At 41.7% G+C, this 19,495-nt stretch overlaps 1 long non-coding RNA gene across 1 annotated transcript in view; it reads left to right on the top strand.

The window, feature by feature from the left end:
* LOC140483102 (uncharacterized) overlaps positions 1–18,880 on the top strand; it is a 42,885-nt gene extending 24,005 nt beyond the window's left edge. Inside the window, exons 3-4 of the long non-coding RNA XR_011961894.1 lie at positions 7,949–7,985; positions 13,419–18,880. This is a non-coding gene — a long non-coding RNA (uncharacterized lncRNA). The remainder of the gene's footprint in view (positions 1–7,948; positions 7,986–13,418) is intronic.
* The last annotated feature ends 615 nt before the right edge of the window (positions 18,881–19,495 follow it).

Here is a 19,495-nt window from a genome sequence, read left to right as displayed (position 1 = left end):
CTATTTTGAACCAGAGCCCCCTTCCTCTCAGGTGACGGGGATGGTTTTGGTAAAATTCCCTCCAGCATGTCAGCCAGTGATTTGGAAGTGGATCATGGCATAAGGCAGGATTCAAACAAAGTTTATTTACTCAGCAAACATAGTCTGTTTAAAGAGCACGTTACAGCTAATAATTTACCATGTCTATTTAAAACAAGTTTCCACAAAATACAGCAAAAAAAATCTAAGTTGCAGGGACATATCTGCATAAAAACAGATTTCTCCAGCAAAATACTGGAGGAGTTACAAATAAATCAAGCAGACATGATCATCCTCAGTTACTCACAGCATAATTGGCAGGAGAACACTGAATCGTCTCCTTTCAGCCTAGGAATATTAATATCACTAAATACATTTTTTTAAATCTAAAGGATCATCTCTAGGAAATGTCATCATCAAGCACATCTTTCTTATGAAAAGACTCAGGAGCCATTCAGTCCTTGAGACTGCTCCACGAATCAATGTGATCATGGCTGCTCTCATAGCCTACAATTCCACTTTCCAGCCTTTTTCCCATAATTGATTCCCTTAATGATTAAAAATCTGACTCTCTGCCTTGAATATGCTTAACAAGCCAGCTTCTGCTGGAAAGAATTCCACAGATTCACTACTTTCTGAGAGAAGAAATTCCTCCTCATCTCTGTTTAATCTCTTATTCTGAGATTATACACTCTGACCCCAAACTTTCCCCTCAGGAGAAGCAATCTTTCTGCATCTACCCTTCAAGTCCCCTAAGAATCTTAAATGTTTCAAATGGCCAACTTTCATTCTACTAAATTCCAATGTGTACAGGCCCAACCAACTCAACATCTCCTCATAAGACAGTCTCTCCTAGTTCACTAGGATCAGCCTAGAGAATCTTCTCTGGACTGCCTCCAATATATCTGGGGCCCAAAATTGTTCAGCTGTGGTCTGATTAAGGCCTTGTACTGTTTTATAAAAGCCTCCCTACATTTACACTCCATTCCCTTTGGAATAAAGATGAACCTTCCATTTGTCTTCTCCACCACCGGCTGAACTTGGATGCTAGTTTTTTGTCATTTGTGCACAAGGGCTCCCAAATCCCTCTGTTCCATAGTTTTCTGCAGCCTTTCTCCATTTAGGTTTCTCTATTCTTCCTGCCACAGTATATGTTTGTGTCATTGAAAACTTGGTGATATAGCATTTTTATTTTCTTCATCCAAGTCATTAGTATATATTGTAAATGATTGTGGTCCCAGCATTGATCACTGTAGCACTCCATTAGTTACAGGTTGCCATCTTGAAAAGGGTCTCCTCATCCCATCTCTCCAACTTCTGTAAGTTAGCCAATCCTCTATCCATGTGAATATATTACCTCCAAAACCATGGGCTCTTATCTTATTAAATAGACTAATGTGTGGTACCTTCTCAAACACTTTCTGAAAATCAAAATATACCCACTGCTTCCCCTTTATCTATCCTGCTTGTCACCTCTTCAAAGACTTCTACTAAATTTTTCAGGCATGATTTCCCTTTCATGAAGCTAAGCTGACTTTGCTTTTTCATATTATGTATTTTTTACGTACATCCTTTATAGTAGAAACAAACATTTTCCCAATAACACATATTAAACTAACTAACCTAGTGGTCTTTAGCACCATTAATTTCCCTAGCATTTTATCTCTGGTGATAGACGTATTTATTTCCTCTCCTCCTTTTGCCCCTTGATTATAAAATATATTTGGAATTCTATTATTATTTTCTACTGGAAGACTGATGCAAAGCATTTATTCAGCACTGTGCCATTTCCTAGTTCCCCAATTTTTTCCCATGGTTATTCTCTAATGGGCCAATGTACACTTTGATTTTTTCTTGATTTCATACAGTAGTCCCCCCCATATCCTTGGGGGATAAGTTCCAAGACCTACTATGGATGACCAAAACTGCAGATAGCAGCGAACCCATTCATTTAAATCAGAAATTTGCCTCCCCGGTAGCTCCCTAGTTCCTGTTCTGGAATGTTCCATGTAATATTTCTGAGCCACGGCAAACCATGGATAACTAAAACCGCGGAAGCCGATTTCAGGGATCTGGCGGTTGCCCTGTACTTTTAAAGGAGCTCTTGTTGTGTGCCTTGATATCATTTGCAAGATTACCCTCGATGGTTACCCTCGTTATCATTTTATCCCTTCCCTCCAAATTAAATCTTCCAAAGGCACTATTTCCTCTGTGATACCCTGTGACACTCTTTCATTTGTTCCCCTTCCACTGAGACCTTAACAAGGCAGCATAGGGGAGCTACCACCTGCCTGTTAATCTCCTTCTTTCCCACAACCAGAGCATCACACCTTTCTTCTTAATGTAACAATGATAAATTTACACTTCTTCCAATTTATTACACAGGGTATTTGCCACTCACAATGTGGTCTTTTCCACAACAGGAAGACCAAATGCAGACTGGGTCATTCTTCAATGAAACATGTTTGTTTGAGAGCAAGAATAGCTAACTTGAATGAGACAACAAACCAACTCATATTCCCATCTTGTTAAGATATATTGTTTTCTTATCACTTTTTTCTCCATATCATTCTGATCTCTGAACTCTTCTTCATGTGTTGCTTAAAAGTTTGTTGGTGGAAAAGCGCAGCAGGTCAGGCAGCATCAAAGGAGAAGGAGAATCGACGTTTCGGGCATAAGCCCTTCTTCAGGAATGAGGAGGGTGTGCCAAGCAGGTTAAGATAAAAGGTAGGGAGGAGGGACTTGGGGGAGGGGCGTTGGGAATGCGATAGGTGGAAGGAGGTTAAGGTGACGGTGATAGGCCAGAGAGGGGGTGGGGGCGGAGAGGTCGGGAAGTAGAATGCAGGTTAAGAAGGCGGTGCTGAGTCTGAGGGTTGGGACTGAGAAAAGGTGGGGGGAGGGGAAATGAAGCTGGAGAAATCTGCATTCATCCCCTGTGGTTGGAGGGTTCATAGGCAGAAGATGAGTCGCTCTTCCTCCAGGCGTTACGTTGCCATGGTCTGGCAATGGAGGAGGCCAAGGACCTGCATGTCCTTGGTGGAATGGGAGGGGGAGTTAAAGTGTTCAGCCACTGGGCGGTTGGGTTGGTTGGCATGGGTGTCCCAGAGGTGTTCTCTGAAATGTTCCGCAAGTAGGTGGCCTGTCTCCCCAATGTAGAGGAGGCCACATCGGCTGCAGCGGACGCAGTAAATGATGTGTGTGGAGTTGCAGGTGAATTTCTGATGGATATTGAAGGATCCCTTGGGGCCTTGGAGGGAAGTGAGGGGGGAGGTGTGGGCGCAAGTTTTGCATTTTTTTGCGGTTGCAGGGGAAAGTGCAGGGAGTGGAGGTTGGGTTGGTGTGGGGTGTGGACCTGACGAGGGAGTCTCGGAGGGAGTGGTCTTTCCGGAACGCTGGGGTGGGGAGGGAAATATATCCCTGGTGGTGGGGTCCGTTTGGAGGTGGCGGAAATGACGAAGGATGATCCAATGTATCTGGAGGTTGGTGGGGTCGTAGGTGAGGACTAGTGAGGTTCTTTCCTGGTGGCGATTGGAGGGGCGGGGCTCAAGGGCGGAGGAGCGGGAAGTGGAGGAGATGCGGTGGAGAGCATCGTCAACCACGTCTGAGGGGAAATTGCAGTCTTTGAAGAAGGAGGCCATCTGGGTTGTTCAGTATTGGAATTGGTCCTCCTGGGAGCGGATGTGGTGAAGGTGAAGGAATTGGGAATAAGGGATGGCGTTTTTACAGGGGGCAGGGTGGGAAGAGGTGTAATCTAGCTAGCTGTGGGAGTCTGTCGGTTTATAGTATACATCCGTGTTGAGTCGGTCGTCCGAGATAGAGATGGAGAGGTCTAGGAAGGGGAGGGAAGAGTCTGAGACAGTCCAGGTAAATTTGAGGTCGGGGTGGAAGGTGTTAGTAAAGTGGATGAACCCTCCGCGACTCCCTTGTCAGATCCACACCCCCCACCAACCCAACCTCCACTCCCGGCACCTTCCCCTGCAACCACAAAAAATGCAAAACTTGCGCCCACACCTCCCCCCTCACTTCCCTCCAAGGCCCCAAGGGAACCTTCAATATCCATCAGAAATTCACCTGCACCTCCACACACATCATTTACTGCATCTGCTGTACCCGATGTGGCCTCCTTTACAATTGGGGAGACAGGCTGCCTACTTGTGGAACGTTTCAGAGAATACCTCTGGGACACCTGCACCAACCAACCCAACCGGCCTGTGGCTGAACACTAACTCCCCCTCCCATTCCACCAAGGACATGCTGGTCCTTGGCCTCCTCCATCGCCAGACCATGGCAACACGACGCCTGGAGGAAGAGCAACTCGTCTTCCGTCTAGGAGCCCTCCAACCACAAGGGATGAATGCAGATTTCTCCAGTTCATTTCCCCTCCCCCCACCTTTGCTCAGTCCCAACCCTCAGCCTCAGCACTGCCTCCTTGACCTGCAATCTTCTTCCTGACCTCTCCACCCCCACCCCCTCTCTGGCCTATCACCGTCACCATAACCTCCTTCCACCTATCGCATTCCCAACGCCTCTCCCCCAAGTCCCTCCTCCCTACCTTTTATCTTAGCCTGCTGGACACACCCTCCTCATTCCTGAAGAAGGGCTTATGCCCGAAATGTCGATTCTCCTGCTCCTTTGATGCTGCCTGACCTGCTGCGCTTTTCCAGCAACACATTTTTAAGTGCTGATCTCCAGCATCTGCAGTCCTCACTTTCTTCATGTGTTGTTTCATTTAATTTCAATGAAAACAGGACAAAAAGCTGTTCTTATTCCTACTGGGCATTTCAAAATCTTCTAGGCATAACTTTAGGTTTCAACAACAGTTTTCTCATTGAAAATAGGTGCTGGTAAGAGTCACTGAAAATGACAGACATGTGGGCTGATGCTTTAGAACAGGGGATCCTTAATTAGTAAATGGTTGGCAAATGACAATACCTTTAGTATGTTCTTCTTCTACCTCATTTTTGCGAAGTAGTAAGTCTTTCCACTAAGCCAGATTATCCATGCTTTCCTGAACCCTCCAAGATTCTTCTGTAACTATTGACAGCATTCCTGGTTTCATAGGAATGAAGGAAAAGGATCAATCTATCAATCAACCCAAACCTGTTTTTCAATAAGACAATGACTGATTTGTGACTAACTCCAAAACTTGCCTTTTCCCAAAGTGAGTTAGCATCTCTTGCAAACAAAAGATCTAACGATTTCATTTTTAAAATTAACAATTTATTTAGGATCTATTGTCAATTGTGAAAGAGAGTTCCAAATCTCTTCCAACATTTGAAAGAGAAATATTTCCGTATGTCACTCCCAGATGTTCTGGATTTAACTTTGCATTCTGATTCCTGGTCTTCAACATCCCAACCAGCAGAAATAATTTCTCCCAAGCTGTGCTCCTTAATATCTAGACTATTTTGATCAACTGTTCTGAATTCTCAAGAGTACAACCACAATTCAACGCTTTAACTCCAGATATTACTTGAGTAAATCTGTGCTATACTCAATTCAAAACCATTATACTCTTCTTAGAACATAGAACAGTTTATCACAGGAATAGGCTCTTCAGCCCACGATGTTGTGCCGAACATCACACCAGATTAAACTAATCCCTTCCATCTGTCCTTGGTCCATATCCCTCCATTCCTTGCATATTCATGTGCTTATCTAAAAGTCCCTTAAATGCCCCTTTCGTATCTGCCTCCACAACCACCCCTTGCAGGGCATTCAAGACACCTACCACTCTCTGCATAAAATACTTGCCCTTCACATCTTGTTTAAAGTTTTCCCTCTCACCTCAAATGCATGCCTTCTAGTGTTAGACATTTCAACTCTGGGAAAAATTCTAACCATCAACCCCATCTATGACTGTCATAATTTTATAGACTTCTATCAAGTCTCCCCTCAGCCTCTGTCTTTCTCACTGAAGCTTGGTATTCTTAAGATGTGATACACAAAATCTTACTTTACACCAGTTGTGATCTAACCAAAGTTCTTTTTTATTCCTGAATCATGACATCTAACTCTTCAAAATAAAATTCCCTGAATGGTTTGGATTATTTTCTGTTTTGGATCTTGACATTTTAATTATTTATGTCCTTTGTCTCTTTGAATCTTCTCCTATTTTTAGTATCAGATTGTTCTTATTTAATCACTTGTTAAATGTAGAGTGCTACAGGAGTCACTTTGAGGCTACAATTCCCCAATTTTAGGAAATAAAAATGCATTTAAGTAAGATTCATTGAACTATCAAATCATAATCAAGAAATCAAAAAATAATTTTCTGTTTCACTGATTCTGGTGGAGTATGGGAAAGGTATTATTCTTCTAACCTTGTAAAGATATTGATAAACTTTAGAGCAAGGCAGTCCCTGATGCTTGCTAATAATACAATTTGTCTTCCAGAGGGGCTTATGAAGGAAAAAATAGTTCAGTCTTTTGCAAAATAAAGTTAACCCAAAATAATACAATCAGATCAAAATTCTAATTTTATGTCCCTAATATTCAAATAAATAATTATTAATTTGAGAATAAAACAATTTCTGTCTCGTGTTTCTCATCCAGAATCTAAGGAGCGTTGAACTGACATGATTAGAGTTTATTGGATTAGTGGTGCTGGAAGAGCACAGCAGTTCAGGCAGCATCCAACGAGCAGCGAAATCGACGTTTCGGACAAAAGCCCTCCTTTATTCCTGATGAAGGGCTTTTGTCCGAAACGTCGATTTCGCTGCTCGTTGGATGCTGCCTGAACTGCTGTGCTCTTCCAGCACCACTAATCCATGATTAGAGTTTATTGTCAAGAATGCCCTATGATTGGGATAAAAGAGCTCCTTTGTATTGTTAGCCATTAAGTTTGCCCCTAACAAGTTCAGTTCTGTTGAACTGATGTAAGGATGTGAGGTATGAGGATTTAGAATTAGAATTAAAGATAAAATTATAAATCACAGCTCAGAGGCTATATTTCCAACCAATGTGTCAAGTAGCTGTGAAAACTCAAAATGTTGTTGATAAAGACAAGGTATTCCTTGTTTCTGGGGAACTATTGAAAGCCAGGTTCACAGGATCTTATCAATTCAAAAGCAAAACTCGATTATGTGAATTCTCTAAACAGGAGACAAGTTAGTGATTGTTTCATGTAAATATATTATGGTAATACTATAGTAAGAAGGGTGATTAGGAGAGAAGTACATGTGCCAGGGTGAAAGAAATAGAAAGTAATATAACAGTGTCAGAACCAGTGAATGAATCATAACTTAAAATTGCAAAAGTCAACCTTCCAGTAATCAGATTTGATAGTGTGGAGCTGCTTAAAAATGTAAATGGAATGGTATGCCTTTTCCCAGAAAACCATTGAGGAGACTGATTAAAGACTGATAAGTCAATTTTTTGTAAATAGTTCAGGTAACATGTTTTTAGTTACATGTGATGTTAATGTAGGGGATGCATTATCCATAGAACAACATCCTAACAGACACAACGCAGACAAGTTCAAAAAGTGATCAAAGCTCAACAAAGTGATCAAAGCAATCAAGTTCCTAATAAGCAATAACATTATTGAGCCATGTCATAGTCCCTGGAGCTTAGCTTCTGTAGTGGTGTCAAAATTGGATAGACCACAAGAATTGTGTAGATTATCATAAATTCAATATTTTAACAAAAGTGGACTGACATCCAATTCTATGCTTACAGCGTAATATTAAGAGGATTGGATGAGCATGATTTATTACAAAATTTCACGTGTTTAAAAAATTTAGCAGGTTCCATTGACTGATACAGCTAAAGAAATATCAGCATTTGTATCACCAGTTCAACTTTATCAGTGTAAAATCATGCTAATGAGATAAGATTATTTACAAACCGATGCTTTCTTTTTTTCATTGGTTGAAACTCTGCTCTTTCAATGTCTCTGAAGGTGTTTGTTTTTACTGTTTCCTTTCAGTAGACAATTTGCAGAGAGAGCAGCTTACTGGGATATGGTGAGTGAGAACAGCCAGTGGGAGAGCTTCTGTTACATCTCCACACAAAAGCGGAAGAAAGAGATTGGATTCCTTTCTCCTTACAGTCTAGAAAGTTTGTCTCTACTGTCCATATACAAGCTGGCACTTGTCCAGGAACCAATCAAGCTGTCATTACTATGAACTCCCTTGAGACTACAACAACTGTTCAACTGAAAGACCAACCAAAAGATTGTCTCTGGGCAAAACTGCTCACACACACACACACCCATTCTGTCTGCTTGAAAAGGCAACATTGTAGATACATATCACAATCCATGGTTTAAGATTAGATTCCCTACAGTATGGAAACAGGCCCTTCAGCCAACAAGTCCACACGAACACTCCAAAGAGCAATCCACCCAGACCCACTCCAAGACCCCATATTTATCCCTAACTAATGCACCTAACACTACGGGCAATTTAGCATGGCCAATTCACCTAACCTGCACAACCTGCATGTGGGAGGAAACCGGAGCACTCAGAGGAAACCCACACAGACACGGGGAAAATGTGTAAGCTCCACACAGACAGTCTCCCAGGACTGGAATCGAACCCGGGTCCCTGGCGCTGTAAGGCAGCAGTGCTAACCACTGTGCCACCGTGCCGCCCACTATGGGCAATTTAGCATGGCCAATTCACCTAACCTGCACAACCTGCATGTTGGAGGAAACCGGAGCACTCAGAGGAAACCCACACAGACACGGGGAAAATGTGTAAGCTCCACACAGACAGTCTCCCGGGACTGGAATCGAACCCGGGTCCCTGGCGCTGTAAGGCAGCAGTGCTAACCACTGTGCCACCGTGCTGCCATTTGTTTCCCATTTTATTTGTCCATGATCCAAAAACAAAAAGTTGTGTTCATACTGCTGAACTTCAGCACTGTAGTGACTCCTATGACAAGTTTCTGAAAGAAAAGCAAGAAATTTGAATAGGGAAAAGAATGTTGGAATTTGTTTTACAAATAGAAATCTATACAAACTCATGCATTGGATTCAGCAGCACCAAATTATGACACATCAGTTAAACAGCCTGTTTGGGTGGCTGGAATATTGGTATTGTTGTTATTACAAGAAGAGAAGATTGGATTCGAAATAGCTGTGAGTTATTTTTCACCCAAATGAAATTTATGTCAACAGTAATGTTTAATGGTAGACAAAGAGACTTTCAGTTCGTTATTGACACTGCAACAGTTAGATGTCTACATATTCAACAACTCTTCAGAGATTGTTATGTGTGGAATCACAGGAGATCGGTAAGATCCTAAACAAATATTTCATGTCAGTATTTACCATGGAGAAAGAAATGAAACATGGGAACTCGGGTGTGGGAAGCAAGTACTGATGTCTTGAAAAGAGTCCACATTACAGAAGAAGAATTGCTGGAAGTCTTAAAACACGTAACGATAGATACATCCCTGGAACCTGATCAAGTTATCCCAGGACATTTTTGGAAGCTAGAGAAGAAATTGTGAGTCCCCAGCAGGGAGAGTTGTATCATCGACAGCCACAGATGAGATATTAGAAGACTGGAGGAAGGGTAATGTTGTGCCATTATTTATTAAAGGCTGCAATGAAAAGCCAGGGCACTACAAACAGGTGAGCTTAATGTCAGTGATGGGTAAGTTGTTGGTGAGGATTCTGAGAGACAGGATATACGTGCATTTGGAAAGGCAAGAACTGATTTGGGATAGTCAGCATGGCTTTGTGCATGGGAAATCATGTCTCACAAACTTGATTGAGTTTTTTTGAAGAGGGGACCAAGAAGATAGATGAAGGCAGAGTAGTAGACATTGTTTACATGGACTTTAGCAAGGTCTTCATCAAAGTTCTGCATGGTAGACTGGTTAGTAAGGTTAGATCACATGGGATCCAGGGAGAGCTAGCCAATTGGCTACAAAATTGGCATGATGGTAGGAGGCAGAGGATGGTACTAGAGGGTTGGTGTTTAGACTAAAAGGCCTGTGATCAACAGTGCGCCGCAAGGATTGACACTAGGTCTGTTGTTGTTCATCATTTATATAAGCAATTTGGATGAGATGCATGGTTAGTAAGTTTGCAGATGACACCAAAATTGGTGGTACAGTGGATGGTGAAAAAGGCGATCTAAGATTACAAAGGGGTCTTGATCAATTGGGTCAGTGGACTGAGGAATGGCAGACGGACTATAATTTGGATAAATGCAATGTGTCTTGTATCCCTAAATTCTACCCAGAACAAATTTAGGTTCCAAACATTACTGTTGCGTGTACACCAATTCCTATCATGTCCTATCCATCCATCAGCCCTCTGCCCACTACTCTACTTTGGTTGCCAGTTACAATACTTATTTTTAAAGTTCTCTCCTTGTTTTCAAATCCTTTCACTGACTGGTCTCTCCCTGTCTTTGCAATTTCCTTCAGCCGAACAACCCATGGTTAGGAACATGGGACAGGGATATCATAGCAATTGCAGAAACATGGCTCAGGGATGGACAGGACTGGCAGCTTAATGTTCCAGGATACAAATACTACAGGAAGGATAGAAAGGGAGGCAAGGGGGGGTGGGGGGGGTGGGGGTGGGGGTGGGGGGGGGGGGAGGTGGGGAGGGGAGGGGAGGTGGGGTTGGGGGGTGGCATTTTTAAGAAGGGATAGCATTACAAATGTGCTGAGGGAGGATATTCCCGTAAATACATCCAGGGAAGTTATTTGGGTGGAACTGAGAAATAAGAAAGGGATGATCACCTTATTAGGATTGTATTATAGATCTCCTAATAGTTAGAGGGAAATTGAGAAACAAACTTGTCAGGAGATCTCAGCTATCTGTAAGAATAATAGGGTAGTTACAGCAGGGGATTTTAACTTTCCAAACATCGACTGGGACTGCCATAGTGTTAAGGGTCTAGATAGAGAGGAATTTCTTAAGTGTGTACAAGACAATTTTCTGATTCATACTGTGGATGTACCTACTAGAGGAGGTGTAAAACTTGACTTACTCTTGGGAAATAAGGCAGGGCAGATGACTGAGGTGTCAGTGGGGGAGCACTTAGGAGCCAGCGACCATAATTCTATTTGATTTAAAATGGTGATGGAAAAGGATAGACCAGATCTAAAAGTTGAAGTTCTAAATTGGAGAAAGGCCAATTTTGACAGTATTAGGCAAGAACTTTCAAAAGCTGATTGGGGGCAGATGTTCTCAGATAAAGGGATGGTTTGGAAATGGGAAGCCTTCAGAAGTGAGATAATGAGAATCCAAAGAAAGTATATTCCTGTCAGAGTGAAAGGGAAGGCTGGTAGGTATAGGGAATGCTGGATGACTAAAGAAATTGAGGGTTTGGTTAAGAAAAAGAAGGAAGCATATGTCAAGTATAGACAGGATAGATCGAGTGAATCCTTAGAAGAGTATAAAGCAAGTAAGAGTGTGCTTAAGAGGGAAATCAGGAGGGCAAAAAGGGGACATGAGATAACTTTGGCAAATAGAATTAAGGAGAATCCAAAGAGTTTTTACAAATACATTAAGGACAAAAGGATAACTAGGGAGAGAACAGGGCCCCTCAAAGATCAGCAAGGCGGCCTTTGTGTGGAGCCACAGAAAATGAGGGCGATACTAAATGAGTATTTTGCATCAGTATTTACTGTGGAAAAGGATATGGAAGATATAGACTGTAGGGAAATAGATGGTGACATCTTGCAAAATGTCGGTATTACAGAGGAGGAAGTGCTGGATGTCTTCAAATAGGTAAAGGTGGATTGCTGGGCCTCTTGCTGAGATATTTGTATCATCAATAGTCACAGGTGAGGTGCTGGATGACTGGAGGTTGTCTAACGTGGTGCCACTGTTTAAGAAGGATGGAGAAGGACAAGCCGGGATCTATAGACCAGCGAGCCTGACATCGCTGGTGGGCAAGTTGTTGGAGGGAATCCTGAGGGACAGGATATACATGTATTTGGAAAGGCAAGGACTGATTCGGGATAGTCAACATGGCTTTGTGCGTGGGAAACCACGTCTCACAAATTTGATTGAGAAAGTAACAAAGAGGATTGATGAGGGCAGAGCGGTAGATGTGATCTATATGGACTTCAATAAGGCGTTCGACAAGGTTCCCCATGGGAGACTGATTAGCAAGGTTAGATCTCATGGAATACAGGGAGCACTAGCCATTTGGATACAGAACTGGCTCAAAGGTAGAAGACAGAGGGTGGTGGTGGAGGGTTATTTTTCAGACTGGAGGCCTGTGACCAGTGGAGTGCCACAAGGATCGATGCTGGGTCCTCTAATTTTTGTAATTTACATAAATGATTTGGATGTGAGCATAAGTGGTACAGTTAGTAAGTTTGCAGATGACACCAAAATTGGAAGTGTAGTGGATGGTGAAGAGGGTTACCTCAGATTACAACAGGATCTTGACCAGATGGACCAATGGGCTGAGAAGTGGCAGATGGAGTTTAATTCAGATAAATGCGAGGTGCTGCATTTTGGGAAAGCAAATCTTAGCAGGACTTATCCACTTAATGGTAAGGTCATAGGGAGTATAGCTGAACAAAGAGACCTTGGAGTGCAGGTTCATAGCTCCTTGAAAGTGGAGTCGCAGGTAGATAGGATAGTGAAGAAGGCATTTGGTATGCTTTCTTTTGTTGGTCAGAGTATAGAGTACAGGAGTTGGGGGATCATGTTGCAGCTGTACAGGACATTGGTTAGGCCACCGTTGGAATATTGCATGCAATTGTGGTCTCCTTCCTCTTGGAAAGATGTTGTGAAACTTGAAAGGGTTCAGAAAAGGATGTTGCTAGGGTTGGAGGATTTGAGCTATAGGGAGAGGCTGAACAGGCTGGGGTGTTTTCCCTGGAGCATTGGAAGCTGAGGGGTGAGGTTTACAAAATTATGAGGGGCATGGATAGGATAAATAGGCAAAGTCTTTTCCCTGGGGTCGGGAGTCCAGAACTAGAGGTTTAGGGTGAGAGGGGAAAGATATAAAAGAGACCAAAGGGGCAACTTTTTCACGCAAAAGGTGGTATGTGTATGGAATGAGCTGCCAGAGGAAGTGGTGGAGGCTGGTACAATTGCAACTTTTAAGAGACATTTGGATGGGTATATGAATAGGAAGAGTTTGGAGGGATATGGGCCGGGTGCTGGCAGGAGGGACTAGATTGGGTCGGGATATCTGGTCAGCATGGATGGGTTGGACCGAAGGGTCTGTTTCCAAGCTGTACATCTCTGAGTCTATGACTCTATAACCCTTCAAGGTATCTGTGCTGCAACAATTCAATCCTCCAGATCCCCCAAATTTCATTGGTGGCTCTGCCTTCAATTGTTCTATAATTAGTGTCCTAATCCTCTCTGTCTCTCTACCTCTCTTATCTCATCAAGGTATTTCTTAAAATCCATTTTGTTGACTCAGTCTTTTAAAATGACGTTTGCTTTTTTGTCATCTTTGCAGACTTTGAAATTATACTCCATTTCCAAGTTAATGGCTCGATTCTACAGTTTGGAAGATTGTCATCACAACAACATGTTCAGAAAGATGTGCTACAGGACCACTCAGAGGTGCACTTACCACCCCAGAATTAGTCTATGTTCGGAACTTTCCAGAAGTGTCTTCAACTCTGAGATGGAGTCACAGGATTTGGAAGACTCTGACTTACTTTGAATCACAGAGGTTTATAGCATGGCAATAGGCCCTTCGGCCCAACTTGTCCATGCTGCCCAGTTTTCATGCATTTGGTCCATATCCTTCCAAACCTTTCCCATCCATGTACCTGTCAAATGTTTCTTCAATAGGAAATCGTCTTCACCACAACCTCTGGCAGCCTGTTGCAGACAGTCACCACCCTCTGTGTGAAAAGATGCCCATCTGGACCCTTGTGCATCTCTCCCATCTCACTTTAATCCTACGCCCTCTAGTTTTAGACTCCATTACCGTGGAGAAAAGCTGTTGGCTAGCTACCTTTTCTATGCATCTCATGATTTTACAGACCTCTATAAGGTCACTCCTCAGTCTCCTATGCTCCAGGGAAAAAAGTCCCAGCCTATCCAGCCTCTCCTTCTAACTTCCAGTCCAGGTAGCATCCTTGTAAATCTTTTCTGCACTCTTTTGAGTTTAAAAATATCCTTTCTTGTTGTGAAACAGAGAGACCTGGGGGTTCAGAAACATAAGTCTTTGAAGTTTGCATCACATATATATAAGGTGGTTAAAAAGGAATTTAGCATGCTTGCCTTCATTGCTCAGACTTTTGTATTAAAGAGTTGTGACATTATATTGAGGATGCAGAGGATATTGGTGAGGCCTCTTCTGGAGTACTGTGTCCAATCTGGTCACCCCATTAAAGGAATGATATTATTAAACTGGAGAGGGTTCTGAAAAGATCTACCAAGATGTTGCCAGGAATGGAGGATTTGTGTTAGAAAGAGAGGCTGGATCGATTGGTACATTTTTCACTGGAGTGTAGGAAGTTGAGAGGTGACCTTACAGAAGATTGTAAAATAAGGAGGGGTATAGATAAGGTGAATGGCAGGTGTCTTTTTCCTAGGTTGGGGAATTTCAAGACTAGAAGGCACATTTTTAACGTGAGAGGAGAAAGATTTAAAAAGGGTGTGACTGGCAATTCTTTACACAGAGTGGTTTGTGTGTGGAATGAACTCCAGAGCAAATGATGGATGTGGGTACAGCTATAACTTTTAAAAGACATTTAGATAATTACACAAACAGGTAGGATGAATTTAATTTGGGATAATGGGTGGCATGGACTGGTTGGACCAAAGATTCTGTTTCCATGCTGTATGACTCTATAACTCTGTAGTAGGGTTACCCAATACTTACTCAGGAAAAGTTAGTGGAATCAAAGCCTATTCTAGTGGCTGCATAATTTTAAAACTGACTCCACTTTCAGCCTCACCTGATAATCTCCCTGAACAGAGATGACCTGACAGAACTCTACAAATCAAGTACACACCATTCCCAACCTGATACCTCCAAAACCTGAACTGACATTCCCCCCTCTGCCCCAAACCTGAAACTCTTCTGACCTGACGCCTCCCTGACTAAAACTGACATCCTCCTAACTTGGACACCTCATTTGTCTGACTCAAAATTACACCCTGCTGACCCAACAACGCCTAATCTAATCTGACAGGCCCTAATGCAACCGTCCCAGCACCCTTCCTGTTCTGACCCAACCCAAAACCCTGTGACCTGACCCCAACCAACCCCCTGACCCAAGATCCATAACTACTCTCTGATTCACTATTTCCATATTGGTAACAGCCTGCCATTCCAACACCTCACCCACTTACTCCTACTCAACACCCTTCACCCACCCATCTGCCACCCTACTTCGCCAGCCACATATCTTTCACACTTGCTTTCTCTCCATAGTTTCCCAAACTACTTTTTGGTACCTCTAAGATCTGGAATATGCAGTTAACACTGTAAATAGGGCATATAGTTTTGCCTCATACACAGATACTGTTCTGAGCTGGAAGGATCCCAGAGAGACTAAACATTTTTGAGAGGCCTGAATGGAAAGAAGAGATCACAAACTGGAGCTGCAGGGCAGAATAATTTTAAAAGGTGCAATGTGGCAAAAATGTCAATTATATGTATCAATTAAGCAGAGATCCTAACAGTAGCTGAAGTTAGACCTATTGTATTTTTCCATCCAGTCTGAGAAATTATACAGCTCTTTTTGTCCTTCAGCCAACTTTGTGTCCTTGCTGAATTCGCTCCTTTAAACCCACAAGTTTCAATTTTGCTAATTTTTAGTATATGCTACTTTATCAACCACCTCTTTGAAAGTTCACATACTCAACATCAAACACCCACTCAACCCTCTGTGTTACTACATCAAAGAACTAAGCCAAGTTATTCAAACAAGATTTGTCTTGAACAAAGCCATGCTAGCTGTTATTTATTAACCAATGTTTTTCCAAATGTCAATTAATTTGTCCCAGATTATTGTCTCTGACTGATTACTAAATTCGGATTTATTCCTTAAACATTGTGGAAATTCACTGCTGTAAGTTTAAATTTTCCCCTAAGGAAAGAAAGTCAAAAACTTATTTTGGTGAATATTCAGCCTTTAGTTTTGCTCCATTTCTCTTGCTTGCAAGCATTTAAAGTGGAGCTTGGTAGTAGCATAGAATCAAGCCAGTGTACAATGTTTATATTACTTATGCTCTTAGAGATCAGACTTAGGCTGGCTATCCCATGACTGCTACAGAAGAATGTAAATATTGTGAGGACTGTGTAATGTCCTGGAAAAGTCAACAGAAAGCAGGATGGGATAGATAATGCTTTGTGTCAAGTCCATCATCTTTTGGCTGCTGTTCAAAACAGATATTTGATGTTAACAAACACTTTCTGAGTGGTATTTTTCTCCTTTATGCATTCACAACATAAAGAGGTTTGAAACTTAGGTTTATACAACTACTGAACATTATACAATACTCAAGATGCACTTCAAATCAGGACACTGGTTAGGGTACTTTTGGGATACTGCTTTCAATTCTGGTCTCCCTGCTATAGGAAGGATGTTGTGAAAGTTGAAAGGTTTCAGAAAACATTCACAAGGATGTTGCCAGGGTTGGAGGGTTTGAGCTATATGAAGAGACTGAATTGGCTAGGACTGTTTTCCCTAGAGCGTTGGTTGCTGAAGGGTGACCTTATAGAGGTTTATAAAATCATGAGCATAGATGGGGTGAATAGCCAAGGTGTTTTCCCCAGGGTAGCAGAGTCCAAAACTAGAGGGCATAGGTTTAAAGTGAGAGGGGCAAGATTTTAAAAGGACAGCTTTTTCAGGCAGAAGGTGGTGTGTGGTTGGAATGAGCTGCCAGAGGAAGTGGTGGAGGCTGGTACAGTTATAACATTTAAAAGGCATCTAGACAGATATATGAATAGGAAGGGTAAAGAGGGATATGGGGTAGATGCTGGCAAATGGGACTAAACTAATTTAGGCTATGTGGTCAGCATGGACATGTTGAACTGAAGGGTCTATTTCCATGCTATACAGCTCTATGACTCTAAATCAATGATAATGACGTAACTATTGACAATGAGATGCATGGGATACCACCTCATTTGCACAATTATACAGTATGCAACATTAGATCCACCCTGGCCCAACTCAACATGGCTGCATTTCTTGAATCTCAGTCTTTACTATCTCTGTAATTAGTAAAGAGAAAGATGTAAATTACAAAGAATAGTTGCACAGCAGCAGCAGCATCATCTCTCAAAGCTCTTATCATTTTATGTCATGGAACATTCCAAACATGCCACACAAGTATCCTGAAATGGATATTGCCTTGTGATTCTGGAACCAATTTAAATTCAACAGGGCATACATTGTATAAACTTTATCTTTTATGAAAGGAATGAGTTAATATAGTTTAGTTTATTAGAAAAATTCAATAATTGACAACAGATTTTAGTGGGTAAATCAGTTTGATTCAATGCATGCAGATTTGTCAGGTTATTGACTGTTACTACCAAAATTGCATTGATTTAACTCTAATTGTGTTTGAGACTGTAAATTGGGAGTAAATTGGAAACTCATCTTTGCACCAGCAATTAGGTTTCGCCTGTTTTAACACACAAGCTTCATTTGGAGCTGTTCCTGCTCCTCTGAATCCCAAAAGGGAAGGAAAAAAAAATCCAAGCCTCCAACTTCCGGCTTTCAGCTTGTGGAAAGGTCATGTGTATTTTTACTTGGGTTAATCTGTTAAAATTGTAGCTGATTTGCAATGATATTATCAGGATCTGACATGCTTGTGTAAAGAAAGATGTTGCTAACTTTGGGTGGTTATTCTAACCACCTCCTTTGTAACACAGGCTAAAATTCAGATTGATTCTTGGCAATTTTGGGCTGGTTAAGGGTGTTGGTTGGCTTTACCTACTCATTTGTACAGTTTCACCAAGTGATAGTATTAAAATTATTAGTTCACATAAATATAGCATTTAAGAAATGCAAACTGCACTTTTCCAGTTGTCAGTATTATAAGATTACCAAATGAGTTCTAAAAGCAACCAACTCCTGGTGAACACTGACATTTTAAATCTCCCAGGCTAATTTCAGGCTTTTATAGATAAATCAGCTAACTTACATGTTAGGATATGATTCACAATTTCCATTGCATCAGTAAAGCTCATGGTATAAACCAGAATGACATTTGCTAGCAGAAGCAGTGCAGCTTCCATAAAGCTAAGCATTGTTTGGTGGAAGTCCTCTTTGCGTTTGTGTGAATGAATGTAGGACCTTGTTGCAATGTTAGGAGCAGAGTTCCAATGATAACAGTGATACACCAGTCCGAAAGTGTAACATAAAAATAGACCGACTGTGCAATGTCTTAGATATTGCAAGCTGGAACTGTAAGTAGGATCAGAGTGAGTAATATGTGTGGGCAAATTTATTGAAACTGTTCCAGTCATGCTGGGTGTTCTTCAATGAACTGTGACATTGAATTTTTTGTGTGATGAGATCTTTTTTTCATTTTGCCCACAGCACAAATGCTTTGGATATCAGTGTGGTAAACTATTTTAAGTTTCTTTAAAAACACAACAACATCACTATTCCTTCAATGTTGCCCAGCCAAAACCCTGGAACTCCCTTTGTAACAGCACAGTGAAGATACTTTATCTTAATGGATTGCAGAAATTCAAGATCAAAGCTCACCACCACCTTCGCAAGGGGAGTCAGGGACAAGAAATAAAGGTTGGCTTAGCAGTGACATGAATGAATTTAAAAAGCACATATCCCTTACGGTAGCAAAGAGGATGCCATGATGCACAGGTGCCCGTTTGAACTAGGGTGGACAAAATCAGAAGTCACAACTCCAGTGGCTTAACCTAATGAAGGGGTTGTGTTCTGAAGGCTTGTGATTTCAAATAAACCTGTTGGACTATAACCTGGTGTTGTGTCACTTCTGACTAAGTAGCAAAGAGGACAGCGTGTATGGTAATAGGTCATAAATCTAAGTAAAACTGTAAAGAATATTTGTAATTTCTTTAAAATGACTGAAAAGTATAATTATTTTAAAGAATTTTCAGGACTTTGAGTAAATGGATTAACTGTGCCTTTCTTTGCTAATAAGAAGTACCTGTTCATGTGACCTGGTGACCCTTGACCTGGAAGCAGTACCAACAAGTAGGAAGTTAAGAATGAAGCTATGTGATTGGCAAGCACACAGCAGAACTGCAGACATAGAAGAGAACTAAAAAAGTAATAGAGTTGGGGGTTGAAGGTGATCAGCACACAGATACAGGCATGAAGGAAAAAGCTGAGATAGAAGGAGAAACACAGAAATCTTGTGAGAAGAAGCAAGTCAGGAATCTCATGAAGAGCTCAGTTGTTCTGTTTGACAGAAAAAGAGACAGAATCTCTTGGAGGCAATGTTAGCTAACTAAGTCTAAAACCCTGGAAAACTGTGTGAATGTCTTTGAGTTAGATGTTTTCCAGAGATGGCCAAACAATGTTATAATTTGTTTGGTTAAGGAGGTCTGGCAAGTTATCTTTGGGACTG

The sequence above is a fragment of the Chiloscyllium punctatum genome, chromosome 11 (assembly GCF_047496795.1).
Source record: "Chiloscyllium punctatum isolate Juve2018m chromosome 11, sChiPun1.3, whole genome shotgun sequence".
Lineage (NCBI taxonomy): Eukaryota > Metazoa > Chordata > Chondrichthyes > Orectolobiformes > Hemiscylliidae > Chiloscyllium > Chiloscyllium punctatum.
This window is presented reverse-complemented; position numbering and strand designations above follow the sequence as displayed.